Source organism: Diuraphis noxia, unplaced genomic scaffold (genome assembly GCF_037042655.1).
Source record: "Diuraphis noxia isolate RWA-SAM2 unplaced genomic scaffold, SU_Dnox_SAM2 contig0004, whole genome shotgun sequence".
Lineage (NCBI taxonomy): Eukaryota > Metazoa > Arthropoda > Insecta > Hemiptera > Aphididae > Diuraphis > Diuraphis noxia.
Window position 1 is genome coordinate 25628822 of NW_028301714.1, and position 25139 is coordinate 25653960.

Genomic DNA, 25139 nt, shown 5'->3' on the forward strand with positions numbered 1-25139 from the left:
GTGATGTGTTTTAAATTCCAAGAACAAAATATTAGTTTTATACGGTCCACAAAAGTCGAATAGAATAATAATTTCACTGCGTAATTGTTTATATAATATTATTGTTATGTTCAACAATTCTATAACGTGTTATATTTTTTATAAATATTTTTTTTCGAATAAACTATTGAACGTGAACAATTAAAATGCACCTTTATTAATGTGATTTGGAAAAAAATTGAATTGCAAAAGATTATTATTACAGTCGACTCTCGATAATTAAAACCTTCAATAATTCGAAACCTTTTGTAATTCAAAGTAAGTGTTTGATCCCTTAAAAATCACGTAGTAATTCATATAAAAACAATACAGTACATTCGGTAATTCGAAGTATATTCAACAAATTAAAAAATTATGAAAAATTAAATTGTATTCGATGAAGCAGAAAACCATTACAGATTTCTTCAAAAAATAATAATCTTTTACTATAGTAATTTAATTTAGATAGTATAATATTATTTGGTATATAATTTAATTTACAATTTAAAAACAATATTTAAGTTTGATATGTACCACTTGATTTGCTGAAATAATTATTAATTATATAAAAAACTAAAAAAAAAACAATTTTTTTTCTAACTCTCAGTAATTAGAATTTTTTTGTGATTTCTCGTTACTTTGAACTACCTACTCAACAATTTGAAATCTCAGAAATTCGAAGTTTTTCAACAGTCTCGTCAACTTCGAATCATCGAGAATTTTTTTCGTGATTAATATAGTGATCGACATTTTAGTTGGGAACGACGTTTTAAAGCGTGTTAAGAATTATTATTAAGATATTACTTTAAAAAAATTGTTGCATTGCGTTTATATGTCAGCGGGTTGATAGTATTTTTAATAAACTTTTTCTTAAATAGTTGAATATTTATTAATTTTATTATTATATTTTTTTATTGTTCTTGAAATTTATAAAATAAATTTCTGCTTCGACAACACGGGCCACTAGTGTATTATATTAATTTTATACGTTGCATCTATTTCTTGGATTAAGTTTTTAGCTGTTTTAGGATTGTTGATCATAAAATTCATAATAATATACGGCAAATGGATTTAAAATTTTTAAATCCTCTGAGCATACTTTTCGGCAAACATTTTCTTCACTTCAAAATCGTTAATCGTTAGAACTAATTTAAAATTTGCTGTTTAACGTCGTTTGCTGTTCCTGAAAAAATAAGTCATTTTATTTTCATTTTGACCTCGAATTAATGTAACTAAATAATATAATTTTACTTTACATCACTGAGTATAAGTGTACACAAGAAAACCAAATAATAATAAATTATACGTACAAGTATGTCTACAGACAACAAACAGAGTATAATACCTTTGAGAGAGATCAGAGAGTGACAGATTGTGTTTAAGTGTAAGAAAAATACTAAAGACTAGTATATTTGGACTCTTTGTTTATGTGAAAATAATTTCGTTACCAGTTTTAAAAATGTAAGAGTTTTAAACCACCATCATATTCTCGTTAGTCGTTTGGAATGTATTTCTACATGTATACTACACTTTCATACACATACATACTACTCGAAAACATTTTCTATACCTTTTGTGTTTTTCGAGTGCAGTGATGCAGTGTACTGTCTTGTTTTGTATCATACGAAATCTAAAATGCATAATATTGTACGCCAAATTGTTAGTAGCAACAGAACAATGAAACATTATATCTGCAGATCTGCATCTTCTTCGTATATGATTTACCTCATGAGGTTAGGTTAGTTTGAGACATATAAGAGGTTGAATTTTTAACAGGCTGCCAAGTACACGGGTTCAACTAATGTAATATAACAATAAATAATAATAATAAGATAAAGGCAACTATCACTAATAGTAACCATCTATTAACAAAAATTTCCATCGTAAATTAAAAAATGTCTGTCTGAGCACCTTCCATGGTTGGGCACATCACTGTTTAACTTAGTTTATCTTCTGCCCATAGGTCAATATATATTATTATTATTATTATTATTATTATCATTATTATTATATCATATATATATTATATATACCAATATATTTCTGTACCAAATGATATCACAATTGATCCAGCAGTTTAGGAATGCATAAAAGGCAGACAGACAAAAAGCCATTCATATGTATAGATTGTAACAAATCTAAACCTATATAATATCAATAGATGCTCAAGATCACAGTATAGTTACAGGTGACAAAACGTGATAGCAAAGCTATGATCGGTATGAGGACAACTTTTTTTTATTCAGAAAATTAATTGTTGAAACAACACTATAGAAAAGCACTCATCATGAAGTTCTTATTTAAGATCAAAAATAATAATAACAATAATAATAATAATCAATAATTGACTAACATAATATTTTTTATTATGTACTCGACTTCTACTTTATTGTAATATGTACTTTAGTTTCTGAACTATCAATGTACTTACTGTGGTTTACGCGGCATTATACCTACATAAAATAAGTAATTTTCAAAATGAGAAATGGTATTTAAATATTTACAACTCTGGAAATTAGGTCATAATAAATTACAACGTAGCGGGCATTAAACAAGTTTCGCTTATGTCATTATTGTGTAGCGTTCAAAAATATACATTAAAGGTCTCTGTTCGTGATCTTATATTATAAAAATATATTGGGTACGTAATATATTACACAATTAAAAAATTGCAAGTATTAATGATGAAATAATAAACACATATTTTAAGATATTTACCTACTAGTAGGTTTTGTCTCTATTAATTAATTTTAAAAAAAAAAACTGGCATAAATTGGCTGCAAGATATCATTCTAGACACTATTTAGTTGACCAATAATCAGCAACATATTAAAACTTTTTAAGTATTTTTTTTTTTTAAATTTCAAAATGTATTAGCTAGTATAAATACTTATAGTAATAATAATTGTTATTTGAAGAAATATTTTATGTCTAGTTAAATAATATGAAGGAACATGAATAACTAATTGTATCAATATAAATATATTAACACTTAATATAAACCATATACAAATAATATCAAATCTTCTAATTTTCTATTATGGGACAAGGTGTTTAGATTAATTATAGAACACTGGACAATATTATAAACTGCATGGTATATAAAAATAAGGGATAAAAGCTAGGGAAAATTATATTGAACAACTTGAAGATTATTTATATAAATATATAAATTATGTGATCAAATTAATGAGCTTAACTAAAAAAAAAAAACATACAAGTATTCAATGCAAAGTTTTCAATAAATATAAATTATTACAATTTTGATGACTTTTTTTGATACAAATGTAAATATAAGACACGTTCATAATCAAAACTAACCATGAGTGAGTACCTCTATAATATATTATTTTTAATTTTCATTATGAATAAAACAATAAATAATACAAGATAAAACAATATCTACTACTAGCACATTATTTAATACGGTCGGTTAGTACTTTTTTAAATGTGAAAATGAACTTTTCGACATTCTTCGTAATGAAAATAATAATTGAACTACCTACTAGGATACTGTGTTTTTCATGGTTTTACGTTTTATAGTTAATTTAAAATATAGTCATACCTAATGGTATTTTATGTGCGTCAAGTGTAGTAAATCTTACTTAATATTTAAAAACTAAATCATGTGTATAGTACAGTCACAATTTATTCTACCTATACATATAATGAAAATTAAAAAAATAAAATAAAATAAAAAATCGGATTAGATTAGGAAAAAGAGAATAATAATAATATACATCTAGGTAGTATAACAACATTGTATAATACAGTTAACCCTTCTTGAAATGGACACCTTATAACGAAAAATCGCAACAGTTTCACATAACCCACCTATATCCTGTATATTTTAGTTTCTCTAAAACGGAAATTCCTATTTATAGCTGAAAAATTCAGAAAAACAGAATCATAAATCTACCCGCAATCTAATAATCTATGTTTACCTTTAACCGTTATAATAATATGACATTATAACCATGTTCTTTATCATTAATATTTTATATACGAAGACAACACTTTAATACCGAACAGGATAAGAACAAGGATGGGTTTTCAATGTTTTCATTTTACCTCAAGACCTAATAATAATGATTTATTACTATAATGAACCATTTTTGCTTATTCGGATATTTTTATGTCCTCGTTGATATTGCACGGTGTCCATTAATCAATAAGATGGTTTTTACAAGTCCTTATATATATATATATATATATAATATCTTAAATCGTACATAAAAAGTATTTATAAGGTTTTTCACCAATACATTATCGTTGTCTATTTATCGAATTTTAAACTGAAGACATTAATTTCATTGAGACAGAATTATAAAGATTAAGTAAAATTTAAATAATATATTTCCCCCAACGGCTTTATCGTTCCACATAGATGCCAATACCGATTCATTTCTAACTAGGCCAGCTATTCAAAATAATACATTATTACCTATTCGTTTCAAGTTATGGCTAAACATTCCAACAGTAACACATTTAAAATTTAACTTGATATAACAGTAATATTAACAATTAGCAATAGGTAATAAATAATGTATAATTATAATAATTATTAATAAATTTAAGTAACTAATAGTACAAAACAAAAAAAAATAATAATTAATGATTTTATTTAGGTATTTGGATATTCGTCTGTAAAGTTGATTAGGTTGTTACCTCGTGATAAAGTCTTCATAACTAAACATTTTATACTACAGATGCAATCTCATAATCATACAGTTGACTCGTTCAACATAAGGTTTAAAACAATATGATGTTAGAAATACATTTTTGATTTATATGCGTACTTTTTACTTTCGGCAAAGCAATCGCCTTTCCATTACTTTGGATGGAAGTTTAGTGACCTAAAAAGTAGGTATTATAAACTTTTATAACCACTTATTTCCACTCAGTTGATCGTGTTTAAGCAAAATTGAAAATTGGCCAACAATTCTAAAATTGATAAAATAATGATGAATGAACAAATTAATAAGAAAAAAACCAAATAGCAATTTATCGATGCATTAGATAATTTAATACAAACAAAAACTTTAATTTTATAGTGTACAATAAAAAAAGTAGTAATCTACGTATAAGGGATGTACTATAGACGAATAACTTATAATAAATATAACAATAATATAATATTATTTACTAATATATAAGTATATAACTCATATAAATATACGCAAGTTAAAATAAAAAAAAATATCTTATTGGGTATAAATACCATGCATTCTACCTATTTAAACTGACTAACTACACGAGAAGTCACAGAACAATGTACGATTTTTCAAATTAAATATATTCCTCTGCTATAATTAGCTCTAAAATTGTACTGAGAATTAATTTCAGTGCTTAATGTTATGTTTGTGTGGTGTGTCAAGTGTAAGTATACACTAAATATACATATTATACCTAAGTGTCTAAGAGCTCTATATTAGTATGCGTATAATGGAGTCTATTAAATAATTAAAACAGAAACGAATGCATTTAATTTAGTTTATTTTTATAATAATATCATAATATAATTTCATAAAAATTATATTTATATTTATAATACTTAATATTTTTGAAAATGTAACTATATTATATTATATAATAGTTAATATTAGTTTAATTAAACAATAATATCATTGATAATATTTTTTGTTTTACTATAGTCAAAGAATTGACAAAGGTCCACCTTTCATAAAACCGAATTCTGTTGTATTCATTGTTTTACTAGATATTTGGCTAGTTGTAAGCTGTAATTTTAATTTATTATTAAAATATTATGCAAGCGGCAAGGATAGATATTTCGCTCACAAATAGCTAAAATATTTTGTTCTTTCATATCTTGTTCAACCCATAATAGTTAGCAAACTATGCTTTTACATAATTGTTTGTACCAATTAGATATTGAAATAAACATAAATTATTATAATTTTTTCAATTCTATAGTTGTATATACATTTTAAAAATTTATAATTATAGAATCAAAAATATCGATCATGTACTATTTCGATAAATTATAAAAATATATAGAAATATAATAATTACTAATATTTTTTGAGAACTTAATTTTAAGGTATGGTTTTAAAAAAATTATTAGGGGTGCAACTGTAACTAACTATAGCCAATAGTATTATAAACAATACCTATGGTGGATTACGTATAATGATACACAAATTAAAATTAAAAATAATAATAATAGTAAAATTAAACTAAATTAATATTTATCAGTTAATGAATAAAAATAATAGAAAAAAACAACGTAGTCAACGAGGAATAGTTTATATGAGTGCATTACAAAATTATGAATAAATATTAAACATAGTATTTTAATTTTAAATTTATTAGAACGTTGGTGTCGATTTATGAGTATCCATTAGGCAATGCATTTATAACTATCCCAAGTCCAATGAGGGGGATTTTATTATATTAAACCCTTTTTTTTTCTTCCAACAATTCAATATCGTAGGTCAATTTACTATATAATCAATTGGGCTCGTACAATGTAAACGAGTGGTCCCTCGAGTTGAAATAATTACAATATATAGTATTTGCTGGCCAATAAACAGTCTCCAGTGAACCAGAAAACATGATTTAAACGTATGTAGTTATAGTATCGAGTGAATAAGTGTACACGCGGAGCAATACATTTCAAAGGATTTTAGTAAATGCAGACCACTAAAACCCCAACGCTAATATTGTTAGTATACCTATACATAGATACAGATACTTAACATATAATCATTATGGCTCAAACCTGCATAATAATAAATAATAATATACATACTATATTATTTACTTATAAATAACATTATGATAGAATTGTAGCGAGCTGTGACTTTATATATGTTTACCTATGAGTCCCTAGTAGTAATATTATAATAGTAATAGTGATAGAGCGCAACGACTGGTTTATTGATCCATTAAAAATATATGTATATCATATTTTTTTACTACTTATTCATAAGACTAGACATTATATTTAATATGATTATTTATTTAAATAGATAACTTATATCATTATAAGTATATACTAATTCGTATTTTATGATTAAAGTCATTACAATAAATACGATTGGAAAACAATAGAAATCTAAAATCTAAAGAAACTTTCTAAGTTCCTATCTGCCCAATGTTTTGATATGAATAATTTTTTTTTTTTTTTTTTTTTTTGTGGGATATTTGAAGAGACATGAATAGTTCATTGTAGTTTCAACTTTATTTAATATTTTTTTTTATTATACTGATTATTTTTGAATCCTGAAAATTGAATATGTTTATTCATTTTTAATTTAGGGAAAAACTCAGAAAATATAATATTTTGGCCGTTTATATCACAATAAAATAAAAACTAACTAATCATTTAACTCAAAAAAGAAATTTAATTTAAAAATAAAATTTAAATTAACAGCTCAAAATATACGAGTATACCTACTTTATAATTTTCATTCAGTTTAAATGTAGGATAAAAATAGGTGTTAATAAATGGTATATATTATATCTCTTCCTAAAGACCTAAATTCTCCTAGATGTCGATCACCTGGGATTAAAAATTTCAAATGTAGCTCACTGGTTTGAAAAGGTTGGTGACCCCTGGTATATAATATAGGTTCAATGCTTATAAAGCGTTTCATATTAATAATAATAATACATAATTATTATAATTAATATCAATGAATAAACATATGAGCCCATTATTTGTCAAACATAAATAGTATTATTGTAATTTTGTTCTGTATGGATAGGTAATGACAAATATTGCAATTCATAAAGGTGAGTGTCAGGTTTGTGTTGTCTGTAACTTCTGCAAAAATCTTGGAAAAGTAGCACTGAGATTATGTTTGAAAGACTCATTACTCTCCACTCTTTGATGTTGGTGCATATCACTGTTCTCTTAGAACTTTCAGCTTGGTCTACAGTTAAGGTCTGTCTTTCATTTTTACACGCGGTTTTATTATATTTCACCTTTACCCCGTCACAATGTTATATTTAACGCCATTTCTTTGAGTCCGCATTTATATCCTTCTCGTATATACATAATAATGATATTCTAATGCGTACCTACAAGGAATCGCAGGGGACCACGCCGGGGATTTTTCCGTGAACTAAGTAAATTCCTCATCGCTAGCTACTATAGGAAACGATATTATTCGTATATGTATTCAATGCCTACCTATTGGAAAAGTAGTAGTAATAATCGATTCTAAAAACCGGCGACCATTTCGAGAGATTCTTTTGTCAATTCAATTTTTATTCAATTATTATAGATCTAAGCTTTGTAATATACCCTTTATCCATAAGGGAAATTATTTGATCCCTTCCTTTTTTTTTAGAAAAAAAGCATAATATTATAATATTTATCTACTACATAGTTGAGTAGCTACAGCAGGTAATTCTAATAAAGTTATTGAAGATTATTTTAGATATAAATTTCTTATCCGTATACATTTCCATTCCGTAATAGTAGAAAAAAATCCGTTCACAGATATCATGTTACTGAAATCTATAAGTTAAATTTATTTTACAGTAATGGTATAAGTTTTGGACTAAGAGAATTGTTTTTAAGTTTTGAAAAATGTTTGAAACACATTATGTAACATGTAACTAGTACAAACTTTAATGATAATCTAACATTAAAAATAGTTCTTCTCATAGTAGGGCTTAAATAACTTGTATGGGCACATCCACTCTTCAGTAAAACATTTTATTTAACTTGTCGAATTGCTTTATAGGAAAACTAAAAGCTTTTAGAAAAATTACCAACAATTTATTGTATTAAATTAATATTTATGAAAACTATACAAATTTAAGTCATAGATTCAATTTAATATATTTAACTGAAATGATACTACCTTTTTTGTTAAATCTTATGTGAATATTAAAACTTACAGGGGTAAAAAAAAATGTAAATTTGCGACTTTACATCGCAACTTGTAATACAATAATTTGAGAAACAATATTATTACAAATTATTATATCTTGATGGCTTACCTTTTATGATAATAACTGATAAGCTGTGAAAATATTGTTTTCTTTTAAAGGAGTATATAATATATTGATAATAATCAATGTATCAAAATATTATAATGTTAAATTTTTTTTTATTGAATTGAATTATTTTTAAACATAATATATGATGTCGAACATGAAATAATAACAATAAGGGTGAAATTCTTGAGATGGTATGATGTAAAACTAATTTTTTTTAAATTGGATTTTTAAATATAATATTCTTAAAAAAACCACGAAATTTCAGGCGTAGTCGACCCAAAGAAATATTAACTTCGGAATTTTCATGATATTTCCGACCGAGAATATTTGAAATATTTATATTATATATATATATATATATATATATATATATCATTTCTGTTAAAGAGACCATTTCAATCCCAAGGGTAAAGTAGGTGCCTGGACTGTGGTCGTGTTTGAAATTCAAACGGTATATTCAAAATATAGTTTTTACGTACGTAACCTAGTATAATAGGCTTGAAAATACTTTATTTTATATTATAATAAGCTTGACGTTGTCTGATACTAATAATGTTGTAATTTGAAGTTATGAATATTTAACTAATTTATATACAATTTTCTCTAAATCTGTTCTATTAATTAACTTCAAACAAAAATAAATATTCATTTTGATATGTTTATACTGTATTATATTTGATATACGTGTCCATCGATAATATTAACTAACCTAACCTAACATAATATTTCACCAAATATAAATCAAACATAATAATATAAAGGTATTATATTTATTGAATCGTTCGTTTTTAAATGAATTATTCAATAACACTGTCGTGGAAGAATGATAGAACGTGATTTGCAGACATTTTTAGAAATGAAGTTCAAATACAATATTATAATTATAATTATTTAGAAGGAATGACTGGTCGTTTTAACACTCGTAATCTCAGCTAATTTGCAGTGATTATTTTTTTTATATTATTTGAAGTATATTGGTCAGTGGTCAGTTATAAAAACACAATTTTTTTAAAGAAAACAATATGCTTAAATGTATGTTTTTTAATATAAATAATATATTTTTATATTATGTTTAAAAAAAAAAATACGGTTTAAATTAAAACAAAATTATCAATAGTGTTGAAGTGAAGTTCATTGCCTATTTTTAAATTTAATAATAAGTTATAATTGTATATATTAATATATAATAATTATTAAAAAATATTAAAGAACTCTATATTATATGAGTAAAGTGAAATTAGCAACATAATACTATACTCTGCTTCACGAATAATTAAAACTTGATATACGAGTACATTATTGCTTGCGATGTTTGGTGTATATTTTATTTTTTTTCTAATGACCCTTTGAGACGAACGAATATTATTATTATTATATTACGAGGTAATAATTATTTGACGTGCACGTGCACACATGGTAAACATATTGGGTGCAACGTACGTCTAAAGTATATTTCGTTGCGGTTTTGGTACCAATAATAATATACAGTACCTAACACAATATATTATACGCCATACGGTAACACGCGTGCGTTTTCCAACGGCCTCGATGGACCTAACCACGAGAGAAGAACGGGAAACGGAAAATCGAAAGAAAAAAATCTCGTAAAACGAAATCGTAGACTGCAGCAGGTATTATACGCACTCAGCAATTTATCGTTTCGGTCCTTTAACGAGCGAAAGAGCGACTGAAAATATATATACATCATAATATTATTATTATTATGCAAGCGTCACGTGAAACGACGTAGTAGAGGAGGTCTACAACGAAGAAAACTCGGGAGTCACAAGCGCCAGCAAAATGTTATAATATAGCGAGGAGAAATACTAAACTATATAGTTGGTGGGGTCATGGTGGAGGTTGTAAAGTGGGGTGACTGGGGGAGGGACCATCGATTGTGCGCTTCGCGTTTTCGTAATAATAATATTTCACGAAACATAATTAGGTGTAATACGTATGTAATATTATTTTTGTGTTATAACTATAATGTGGAAACATAGGCAGACATTATTTGGTATGTAAGTAGGTAGGTATTGTTATATCATAGGTAGTTTACCACCGTGGAAGACATAATATTATTATTGTAATATATTCGCGCGTGAAATGCGTGTGATATTATAGTCACGGAATTTTGTTCTACGGTAATGTGTAAAACGCATAATATTATTGTGCCTGGTTTTTTTTTTTCACGCCCCTGATAATATGCTGGAAAATGTAAATTAATTCAACGCAATCACAGGTCACAGGTGGTTATTTTAAATCGTACACGTTTCGAGAGTCCACCGTAAGAAGAAAAATTCCATCAAGATGATTGCGGCACATGATTATTATTATTAAAGCTGAGTAAAATAATATTAAGCTCGTACAACTAAAATAATTATGTCATATCTCAAGAATTCAAGACCCAAAAGGTACCAGAAAAATGTGAAAAAGAAAATTATAAGTAATTAATAATGACGTAGTCATTTTTAACAAAACAATTTTATGAATTTTTGTGAATATAATCATTCCACGGCTTACACTAAAGGCAACAACTTTTTAAGATTTTCCGATTTGAATTAAATTAACAAAATGATAGGTACCTATACCAACTATATTAATATGGCGTGCTTGTTCGTTGAAATCATTAATAATTAAACCAAAAACAAAAACTTGAAAAAATCACAATAATTTTTAAGTATATTTGACACGGTACGTATAACGGCGACCAGTACAAAGTACAGGCACCGTTACGACCCAGTCTACACTTTTGTCAACCGCCACCACGGGATACGACCGCGCGACACTGTCGACTCTCCCACCACGTCGCAAAGGCGCAAGGTGGGACGGGAAGACAAGTCGTTCCGGACGCGTACCGGCCGCCGACGAGCCCTCTCTCTTGTAATCAGACCGTCGTACCAACTACTCCTAGTGCATTTTTATTGTATATTGTCTCTTACTACGAGACAAGAGACAACCACGTTATCGAACGTCCTCGTTTGTTTATAAATATCTATACATATATATATTGTGTTCGACGCCGTCGTCCACCCACCTGTCGTGTTTACCTCACAAATAAAGAAACCAATTAAATCTATAAAAAACAAATTGTGTACATTATTTTGTTCACCTCCACGCCACAGGGTACGATCGGCCTACCGTGGACGCCTATCAAGATCAACTCCGCCGTAGCCGCGTCATATTGTATCCACAAGCAGTGAAAATATTTTAAAAGCTTCTTGGTATCAATAACGTATACGAATAATACTTGAAATAAATGAAAAAAACTTAAATAAATAATCCGCAAACATTCAAGTGGCTGAGATTAGTTTCATCCGAATAACAATTTATTTACAACGGAAACGACCAAAATCGATTTCGTTTACAACGCCGTAAATTTCTTAATATTTTTCTATAGTTTTTTCTAGCGCTCACGGAAACGTACACCACGATAATCGGAAAAGTGACCTCTCTATAAAGTATACACCCCAACTGTATCGAATTTTACCATCTAAAAATTTGCCAAACGAAACTTTTTTGAGCGCTCCGCGGCGTCCAGTCATATCGTAAATAGTGTATTTACGATGCGGTTACACGCAGAGCTGGCAACTGCAAACGAAAATAAATAAATAAATAAATGAACAAAAATCGAACTCCGTACTAAATATTATGTAGTGCGTTTCCTGCTCAGTGCGGAATTTCTAAATACGATTTCATACGAAAATATACACTCAATACGATGATAATATTATTATCATGTCCATGGGCGCTCATAACATTATATTATTATTATAGGTCAATGGTGGCATGTTCAGCTGTTTTTAGGGGAGGAGATGAGATTTTTTTACTATTCTCAGAACACGTTGTATGACAATAAATAGATGTGAAGAATAAACATTTTTTTAATATTATACTGTAATTATGCATTTATGCTTTATCGTATATTATTTTACATGACAAAAATAAGCCAAAAAGGTTGTGTAAGACTATATTGTTTAGTGACAATTTAAAGTGGTTCACACTCGGTCTATAAATGCTTATAGGTAATATTATATTACAATGTTTGTTTACTACAACGACCTTGGTTCTCATACACGCAATATTTTTAAAATTTTTTTTTTTATTATTATTACTATATTAATTTATTAATTATTTCAGTATTGTATTTCGTTATTTTTCTCGTACTTAATTTCAACGTATCGCTCTATAATAGATACTATACGGATGGAAACAAATAATTAAGTTTTTAAAGTTATTGCACGCAAACAAAGGCCTTTTTAAATGCCAGACTTAGTCGCGAATAATGTTTAAACAACACGAAAAGCAAAAATAAAACATTGTTCCTCTATTGAGCTAAATGTGTAGAAACAGGCACCACCAGATATCCGTTCCAACGGTGTGTTCCATAATTGTCTCAAAGACTCAAACTTGCGCCAGACACACTTCCAAACTAATAATAATTGTTACGTGAGAAAGCCGTAGGGTGCACACACACCATCTAATATCGGCTATAATTATACACACATTTATCAGGCACTTCTTTATTTTTTCAAGGTATTTACAGAAATACTTTAACAGAACAGTCTGACATTAAATCATTGACAAAACATTATGATATTATACCGTGACTGATTGGGTTCGCGTTTTACATTATATTATATCAAACAACTAACAAGGAATAATACTGATTTATCTTTATTAAAAAAAAAAAAAAAAAAATCAACTATTAAATAAATTAAACTTACATTGAAGAGTAAAAACTATAAAAATAGTAACATTTTTCAAACAAAACTAATTTTTAATTTTTTACGACTAAGTTAATAATATGTATGTACTGGCCGAAAAATGATATTGGTTGAAAAGGAAAAGATATTTTTTGGCCGAAAAGAGAAGGGTACATTTTGGCTGAAAACGGTGACGTCTCTTTGATTCGTATGATTGTATTTAAAACCATTAAGAATAATTTTGGGCCTATGTTTCCACGGGTTTCCCTTAATAAAAAAAAAAAAATAATAATAATTTTGGTCGAATAATTAATAAGGTGCGTTCTATAATATCGTATATAATGCTTTTTTTGAACCTAATTCATCTGAATATATGTCATACGATGTGGTCTTACTTGTAGTCACAACAAAAATAACTAAATAGTAAATATATCTTCTATAATATGCATTAATACGCCCGTGCACGTAGTTTTCATGTCTATTCTATAAATATTTTTTGAGCAATTCTTTCACATTTTTTGTTTTCGGTTTTACGGTTATTAGCGAGTTAATATGTTATGATATATTATAATTATTGTCATATTTTTAAAAAAAAATGACACAATTGCATTTATCGGCATTATTTAAATGTTGTTTCTCTTTATAATTTTTCCTTCTTTTATTACAATCCTATTGTATGGAAAATCCTAACCACGAATGATAAAAAAAAAAAAAAATGATTAGGTACAACAGTATTTTTCTGCATTTTTCTAACGTGATAATTTATTAAATTATTCCGCGTTAATACCGAACTCAAGTGTATGTGATGTCTCAAAAATGATTTTATACAAAGTGACATAATTTTAAAGCCTAATCTGTGCTTACCAAGAGAAAATTTACATTTTTTGACATCTATAATTTATAATGCTTTTAACAATAATAATAAAACAACAAAAACTCAAAAGTATTAATTTTTCCAAAACAAAATAATACTCTTTAAATTTTAAAAGCTCCTTTATAATTAATTCTGATTAGAATTAAAATATTTTCCATAAGCACTTTAATTTAGTATCGGAATTTAACTTGATTTAAATGTAACCTATTATTAGAAGTTCATCTTTTTAATAAAACTTAATTAATGATTTATTTAGAAACAGAGAGACGTAATTTAATAATTATTATGTTTAAAATTAAACTAAATTATTAAATATTATTATTATGAGCTATATTGCAGTTGGTAAATAACCATATATTTTTTTAAATTTTAAATATTAATTTCGACATAAGTCCACCTATGCTATAACATCAACTACAGATGTTACGTTTATAAATTTATTTTATTAAACTAAACAATTACACATAGGTATAGTAAATATTGTACAAATAAGAAGAAAAATGTATTCCTAACAAAATATTTTATACTCACAAAATATATACTAATTGTATAATAATTTATAATAGGTAACGTATTTTATATATTTTCAACTTCTAAAACCAATGTAGAGCAATAAAATAATAATTGGTAATAATTTTTCAAAAAAATATTTCTTAGCAATGATCAAATTATGTAAGGTACTAAATATACTATTGAATAGTTTAAGAATAAAGAACAAAAGTACTAACCATAAAATATTTGACTTGCGTAGAATCATCGCGCATAATATTTGTACCTAAACACTTTAATTTGATAAAAGTTTGAATTCAAACAAATATTCGTTAGTTATTATTATATTTTTTTTTTTTTTTTTAGGGGAACCCGCGGCAACATAGGCCATTAGGTGTGGGGGTGGTACGGTAGGAGTTATTTTTGTATATTTGTTTGTAGGTTTTTGAGTTGGTAGGGTTGTAACACGTGTTTGTGTATGTGTGGCAAGGATATGTTGCTAAAAATCCCGGGTGGTCACCCATCCGGGAGCTAGCAACTGCGGCCGGTACGTACGCTCAGTGCGTTTACGCAGATTGAGCGTACGACCGCGCCTCACCAAGCCACTTATTATTATATTATCATGTTTAATATTTCTAAGAAATATTATAATAGATTGAAGTCGGAAATTATAATGATCTACACATGTGCATTTTAAATATACTTACCTACTGGAAAACATTTATATTGATTAAGTTTACAGTTTTACACAAAGTATATTTGAACGATATAGCCGATAAAGGTACCACGGAATAAAAGTCTTTATTAAACTCATCGATTTAAAAAAGAACTGCACTATAATGTGTATTAAAAAAAAAAAATTATGAAAAATCTGAAAACGAGTGTAAATGTATAATTATACACATATTATATCAATGATATTATCATAAAACATATAATATGTTGTTATTGTATTTATGTTATGCACATAAATCAATATATATATATTGTAAATTAGTGTTGTTGGTATAGTACTTGGGTAGATAACACGAAGTTGGAATTTTAATTCACGAAGCGTTACTTACATAAACGTATAATCGAAAATGTGCGAATAATAATAATGTTTTAACGACGAAACGATTTAACAACAGTACATATACGATGGGTTTTATACAAAAAGTATTTATAATTCAGCAAAACAGTACTGAAATTAATATAAATAAATAACGAGTATAAACCCTTAAAACCCGTTGATCGCTCGTGTGCGGTAGTGAATGGCGAAGGGGCCGTCGCTGGAGAGGGTGAACAAGACGAGTTGTGAGCCGGCGGTGGACATTGCAAAAACGGTATTTTCACGCGAGAAACACGCTCTCTTATATAAGTGCGGAGACCGATGGGGTGGGCATCATTCGTGAATGTACGTGCGGAGCAAGAAGTGAATTGCACATTGTAGACATACAGCAGAACAAAGTGCCTGTCGGGATATTTTGTGGATTTTTCGTTTTTTTATTTTTAATTTTATCGATCTCGCCGGAAACAAGTGCGCACCGCAGACCTAAAGAGGGTGGAAATAGTACTGATTGTGTGTGTGCGGCACTGACGGCCGTCAGGGTAATTGAATCGCACGAAAGTCGGGTTTTACGATTTGCATATTCCCTCGGGGTTTTATGTGTGTGCTTACGCGCACGTCTGTGTGTTTAAGTGCGCGTGTGTGTTTGTGCTGGGTGAGGGGGTGGAGACGAACTCTCGGAGAGACAACTCCGTCTCCGCCGCCAAACTGTCATCGTCTGAACCATTAATCGATCATCATTAAGGATAATATTCAAAGAACGTTTTCACGCAACGAGCCAAAGTCCGCCACTGCTATACGACCACCACCGCCACACAGGTCGGAGTCGATCGTACGATCGTGAGGCGTGTGAAGAGCCACGAGGGTTAACGCCTATGTGTATTATCATGACACGACGCCGACATAAATGGGCGGGGGACTGGGACCCGCCGGTCTGCGGTCACCGTCCTCCCACACTTAAACGTTTTGAAGTCCAGTGCGGAAGAATTGATGTACCCACCGTCCCACCCAATAATAATAGGGACGCAGACAACGGCAGCTGAGAATACAGCAAAAGAGGTATGAACTGTTATTATTAACATTATTAAATTAAGACCCAATGTCATAAAAAAGGACATTTACATAGGTGATAAAAATTCCTAAATCCGCACTTTAATAATGCATGTTTTTAAGTATAGGGCCGCCTTAATAAGAACAACCACCATCTTGAGAGCCAATGTCAAAAATCAAAATATCTAGTGTAGTGCAATTAATAATGAAACGCAAAGACACAGATAATATACTAGGTACTAAAATATAAGATATGATTTTTTTTCAAAATTTCTTTAAAAAGTTCATTAAATTACTTTAGATAAAATTTAAGAAAACGAGATAAAAATATTCAAATCAGGCAATTCGCATAAACAGAATACTTTTTATTTAAATCGGATTCCATGAAAAAAATGAAAAGATGGATTAAGGAATCGTATTATTCTCATTGGAAGATAAGTTAACCTAACCTAACCTACTACTTACGTACTTATATTATGTAACTTCGTACCTACCTATACGTAGCGAGACATTGCGGAATAATAAGTAATAACCATACTATAATATTATTATTTTCTAAAATACGCATACATAATAGTAGTAATAATAATAATAATAATAATAATAATAATAGCAAATAACCGCAATCTCTACGTTAGCCGACATAGTCCACGTCTATCGATTTTCTGGTTCTTTTTACTCTGAGAACGGGTGGAGGGATAACCTCACCCGCTGGTCATTCCCTACCACAAGTCGTGACTGAGGAGGATTATTTGAATCAGGTGTGTATGTGCTTGTTTTTTTTTTTTCATGTTTTTTGTGTCGAAACGACCCCAAAGTCTTCATCGACGTCTTTTCACTTTGGTAAGGGTAGAGTGCGTGTAGCTCTTGTACCTCCTTCTCTAAGAAGAGAATATACACGTGTGTGGACGACATCACTCTCAGTGGATTGGGTCCGGTGTGCTTGTAAACGAATAAATTCAGCTATCAGCCGAGTACGTCTAGACGTGAGTTTTACGATTTGCACGTATAATCACGTGACTGTCGCAATTGTCCATCCTCCAACCACCGTGCGACGACGGCCCATCAATGTCAATTTATTTGAACAATCGTGTTCATCATGAAAGCTTTTTAAAAATGTACAAACCGTCACTCAATTTACACGTTACACCAGTTTGTTAATTACAATACATCGCTCAAAAATAACATACATAACATGCAGTGTATAATATATAATAATATTTGATTATTGAATTGTATATAATATAATATATTGTTAATCAATTAATGATTAACCTATGTACATTAAAAAAAAAACATTTAAACTAATAAGCATTATGCTGTTGCCTGTTTGTACTATTTATACTAAACCAATAAAAGGATGTATATCATATCAATAACAAAAATTAATTTATAGTAATTATTATCATTACACACATGTCTACTATACAGGGATGATTAATCAATGCGTGCTCACTCATATTAAAAAAAAAAAATGGTATTTATGATTATTTATAATTTGAATAATGTCATTACTCATTTTATAGAAAAAATAGAAGTGGGCAACAAACTATTTAAATGTAACTACTTATATAACTTCTTAAATTTTCATAAAAAATTGTGTGAAATATAATTGTATTCAAATTTTGATAACTTATAATTTATATTTTATTGTTTATAACTTTTGGATTATGAATATATATGACATAGTTACTATACTACTATTGTTATATTAAGTACATATTTATAAATTTAAATTTTATTGAAAATTAAATTTAGACTGAGCAAAATGATCTATAGATTTCAAATACACGGGGAATAACAAAAAAAAAATAATTACCAAGGGTAAACTCGGAATTTTTACAAAAAAATTAGTAAGTTTTAAATAAAATTAATTTGATGTAATTATTGTAAAAGAAATTACTAAAAATACATGAAATAATATTCGCTGAATGTTTATACTAGTATTTTTTGTACTCTAAACTATTTTCAAAATACGAGTATTTTGAAGCTATTATCTATGGGCATAAGATATTCGATGTTTAGATGAAAAATAAATAATCGATGATTTTTATCAGTTTTTTTTATTAATGTCGATAAAAAAATTCACTTGGTCAAATAATTTTTGAAATTGAATACAAATTTCTTCATAACTTGATATTATTAAAGTGAACATTTAAAATAAATTTAACCGACGGTAGTACTAATGCCTATTATAGTAAAATAATTAATTAATTTAATCATAATAATATCATTAAATATTCCTAATTATATTATAAAGGATGGCGCTTAGAATCGTTTTTCGTATGTTCAATGATTTTATACCATTGAATTCAAAATTAACGCATCCATTACAACAGTGGCTTCTCTGCAGACACTTTTTGAATAGAAGAGCGTTAATCACTTGGACAATTTTTAATTTGATATTTGGATCTAACGCAAAATATATTATAATATGATTGTATACATTGGTGTGAATATTATGAAAATGAAAAATTGTGCTTTTAATGTCGGAGGGTGTTAAAAATAGCTGATGGTATATTATTTCCTGGTAGCGATTTTATTTTGTAATTTGTTGTAGTAGTAGTAGTTGTATACAGATATGAATGAAAACTCAGATTGCATGCAACCAGAGATAATATTTCAATTCCTTGACTTCATATTTATGAACATTATTTATTTCCTTTAGTTTTACGGTACAGTATTATTATATCAGAATGCAGGTAGTGTTGAAGTACGAATAACCATTGTCGTCGTCATGACCCTTTTCTGAATAATGATAGTTAAAATTGAGTAATTTTGTATTGTTTAAGGTTTTATGAACAAACAACCCAACAAATTATAAACGTTTGATTAGCATATAAAACAAATAAATTAATTCTGATAAAAGATTTTTAGATAAACCATCATCTTGAAGTTGTTCATTTTTAGAGCAAAAAAAAAATTTTCATTACATTTTAATATTTCTTCGAACAATAATAATTGCATAAAACCTAAATACGTGATACAAAATATTTATAAATAGATATTAAACATTCATTTATTTATCTCATACATACTGGTTTGAATTAATTTGCATATTATGATGTTTATCTAAACCAATATTACTACACATAAAAAATACCCAAAAAGTAGTTATTTATTTAAAAAAAATATTCATTAGTCATTAACTTGAATTTCAAACTTAATTAGAAAATCCATTCAGATTGGTAGTTAATTACAGACAATTCTGTGGTTCCTGTGCGAGAAGTTTATATATTCTATAGTGTGTAATTTTCAAAACGCAATAGTTGTATGCATATACGAGTACTTCAAAATAAAAATAATGTTTAATCTATCATAGAGATTACTTGATTAGATGTTTTAAATATATTTTATTATATAAGTGCGGGATACTTAAATAATTTTAAATTTTATTTATATATATGTATAAGATTTAGGTAGAAAAAATTTAAAAATTGATCTCAACATAGCCTAATGACCAAATAGCTACTGGAATCGGTATCATAAAATTATAATGTTGAAGCTAAAAATATTGCTGTATAGGTATTAGATATGTCAAATATTTTTTGACAATGGAAGAGTACTGCTTAAAAACTCTGCAAAAATTCGAGAATTTTGTGAAATTAAGATTATATTTTACCGTCAAATGTAATTTTAATAATATGTTGATCAAGCATTATAAATTAATGATTATTATTTATGTTTCGAACTACTGTTATTAGTTTGAATTAAATAAACGAATGAAATATTTTCCAAAATACATAAAAACAAATATATTTTTAACTACTTCTGTATTGATTTATCCTTTTAAATGTTACCACTACTTTCTAGAAAAATGGTTTTTTTATTATATATAAAACGATGTGGAAAATAATAGTAGATATAAACACAGACAATACATAATATGTGGTATATTTCTGAACTGCAGTAATAATATCGTTATGGTATTTTTATTTTTTTATTATCCTCATACTTGTTCTTATTTTCATGATAAAAGGTGAAAGAAATATTTTATTCATTGTATTTAAAATGTATAAGCATGGTGCATGTTATTATAAATTTTTAATTTTAATTTAATTTTTTTTTACATAATATTATGATTCAATAACAGTATAAAATGAGAGTAACATATAATACCAATATTTAGTATTTACACGTTTGTATATGAATGATTAAGTCCTTAAACAACATGAACAAATCAAAAATTAAAACGATTATCGAAAAATAATATTATAATAAATCTATTTGTTTGTTAAAATAAACATTGGATTTTACAACCCTATGCAACTGCCAAATTGACAAGAGTTCATGTGATATTACATGAAAATTGCTTTAAAAATAAAAAAATATATCAATTTGAAACCACTGATTTTGAATGAATGTCCTGATGTTCGTTATTCAACAATTCAACATGGCAACATCAAAATAATAATTAAATTTATTGATGTGTACAATTTTTTATTTTTTTTGAAAAGCTTCATTGTTATGATGATATGTTGTTATAAATCTTATGTTAAGTATTAAAATTTAAATAGCACTATTATAAAAATTAATCGTCCCAAAGCAGCAAAAACAACGGAATCAAAGCTTATTTATAGTATACATGTACAATAGTGATTTTTGATAATGATATAATATTTAACATTATTAAACATAACGGACATTTTTTTTTTTTAATATTCAAGTTCGTTTGATACATTTTTTATAAAATAACTATAGTATTGTTATAGGTAAATTATAATTTACCAAATCAATTAGCCCTTAAAATAAATTATCACAATACTACATTTTGTAAAAAAACTAACAATAATAATATATTATTTAACAATTTATTTTCATTAAAATTTTAATATTTTTATTTATTTGCTGATATTGAAAACATATAATGTATCGAACAATTTAAATATTAGGCTGAAGTTTAAAAAGACGTCAGTTATATAATTTGTCCGTTTTGCTACATGGTAAACAATAAACTAATAATTATTATGTAATACAGTATACTAGTATGGGTGTATAAAAAAAAAGTTCTGAAAATATTAAATTTAAATTAGGATATTATTTGAAACTAAAATAAACCCATTAATTACATTAAGTTGAGTTTAAAAATCGTACTTAACTGATATGTTATGTATATTTATTATAGTTATCTTAGGATCTTTTTTTTTTTGGGGGGGGGGGAAGTTCCTAAGGTTCCTTATCACCTCAAATTCTTTCATAATTATGCCAGTGATATAGAGATCTATAAGCATTATATTACAATTTAGTAACTACTTTAAAAAAGTAGTATAATTGTTCCTCGATTAAACCTATAATAAATATAAGGCAGTGTCTAATTAACACATTTTTACAGCAAAATCACAATAACATAATATTTATAGTAAAAATCAGGATAATATTTTTTATAGATTCTGAGTAGAGCAAGAAATTTATAATAATTGATTTTACCATGATGTGTGTTTTAGCAGTTGAAATATCAAAGAAATACATAGTCACATTTTTTTTTACAAGCATTCAAAGTTTGAATTTTGACAACATACGTATAAATCACAAAAGTATACATATAATATTTTTTTTTTTTCAGTATCGCTGATTATTTCAGGACAACATGCAAATAATATTAATTCAACATACCGACTACCGTATTAATAATAAGTAATAATAATCTATAATATATCCTAGACAGATAAACCGTCTCCGCTCAGAATTGTTTTTCGTATACAATGATATAATATCATTGAATTTTAATTTAATTCTATCCATTACAGTAACCCACTTGTAACCTACTGTAAAGCAGAGCGACATCCATGACTTACCCGCTTTTTTAAAATTGTTGTTAAAAAGTTATAAGAACTAAAACAAAATCCCAAAATATTCAATTTTAAGCAAAAATATAACGTATATTATATTTAATCAAAATTATGGTTTGAGTGTACATTGCAATTTTGGAAATTATTAATATCGTTAATGTTTTAAAACATAGGAAAAGGTCTCAAAACTTTAAAGGAAAATAAAACGTATACATAAAAGTAGAGTTCTCCATGACTTTTATTATTTATGAAGTTAGTTCAAAAAGAAGTAATGCACTTTCGGATTTGTAAACTTTACACTGCTTTCAGATTGAGAGTAGAAAATATAACACATAATAACAATTTACTAATTTAAATGGAAACTAAAATTAATGTATTGTGTACGTGTATTATATTAGGAAAACTACGATAATCTCAAGATATTAAATTAGTTAGAATATATTTTGTATCAAGATTTTAAGCTTAAAATGTATACAAATATAAAACATAGTGTTTTTTTTGTTTTTCGATAATATATCAAAATATATTTCAAGAATTATTTTTCTGTAGGGCGGAAGTTGTTTTTATTTCTTCACATAAAAAAGTATAATAACAAATTTACAATAATTAGATACCTGACCTAATATTATATTTTGTTGATCAAGTTTCGTTGTTTACACATTGACTTTATCGAGGCATTAATGCATATTCCATATTTTTAACTGCCAAATCAAAAATTGTCAAATCGTATTTTACATTTATAATAGTATAATACTAGAGTATACGTAGGTACCATGTGATATTGCACTGTTATAATATTAAGCATTCGATTATTTCAATAGGTACATAATGTAATATGTTATATTGATAAATATATACTGTAAGTACACTTTTTATGTTATGATTTTATAAAATATTTATGAAAATGAAATGTGTTTCGACTACTGTAACATGGTGCATGTGGGAACATATTTTTAGAAAAACAAAAGACATATTTTTAAATGCTCTGCAAATATTCCTATGTGGGTTACTATCGATCATATAAATATAAACTTTGATGATTTAAATTCAGCCCCAATGACTATGGTAATAAAATTTAAAATTTTGACTCTTTATCCTTGTAAAAAATGTGTAGGTACACTATGAAATAATATCACATTCAAACAACACAATATGCAATGTACATGTATTTTCAAACAAATAAAAACCAACGAATATTATAAGTACTGTTTGAAGAGGCTTGTGACTTGTGGAGTATTCAACTTAAGTAATACCTGCATAACTTAAAATCTTGAGTAACTGGTATTTAATTTGACTTGTTCTGTAGGTATAGACAGAATTATAAACTATGATACCATAATTAATGATTAACTTGACAAACGCTTTGTATATTATTATCTATGTGTTTGTTAGTTGTTAATGTAATTGGACCTATAATATAATGTTAGCTACTAATCTATACCAAAGCGAGGCAAAAGCTATTTCATCAACTAAATTTCAGTTGTATGTGCGATGGAAATATTGTAGATCGAGTGAGCAATAATTTTATTATTAACCACGTTTTAGTGCAAAATTAAAATATGATTAACAGATTATGTATAATGCACGTGCATGGTCCCTATTCTCTCCTCGATGCTCTATTGTTATACTCGTATGTTTTGCTCGGATAACTGAAGTTTTTTAAGCAGCTTGCGCCATGTTGAATACGGGAGTATGTATGTCAGCCAGAAAATGAGTGTTTTCGAAGAAATTCGGTGCATTATTGAACTAGACAGTTTGAAATCTTGAATAGTGATATGGGGCACTTAGACGAACCTTCACCTCGTCGATATAAAAACCACGTTATCAATGTAGGTATAAATATTACATTGCTTTCATACCATGGTAAAAACCAGCGGTTAACTCATTTCTAAACAATAACGTAATATTATTTAAATTTTGAATTTTGTTAAGTCAAAACATTTCTACCTATTATTGTAGCGTATGTTTTCTCTTCTAAAGCCTTTAACTAAAACTATGAGTTTTTCGATTTGCTATTCACAGTCAACCAAACCATAAACCAAATGGCCAACCCAACCGAAATTAGAATTGGTCTGAATTGAAAACACGAAAAAATCTACCGGGAGGCATCGCGATGACATGTACAAAAGTTCTAATCAATCTCTCGTGGTGTTGACTCCATCGCAATTCAAAAGTGAGTATTATTGTTTAAT

At 27.3% G+C, this 25139-nt stretch overlaps 1 protein-coding gene across 1 annotated transcript in view; it reads right to left on the reverse strand.

Annotated features, from left to right (window-relative positions):
• LOC107173971 (zwei Ig domain protein zig-8-like) overlaps positions 1 to 25139 on the reverse strand; it is a 483155-nt gene that overhangs the window by 457036 nt on the left and 980 nt on the right. The window lies entirely within an intron of this gene.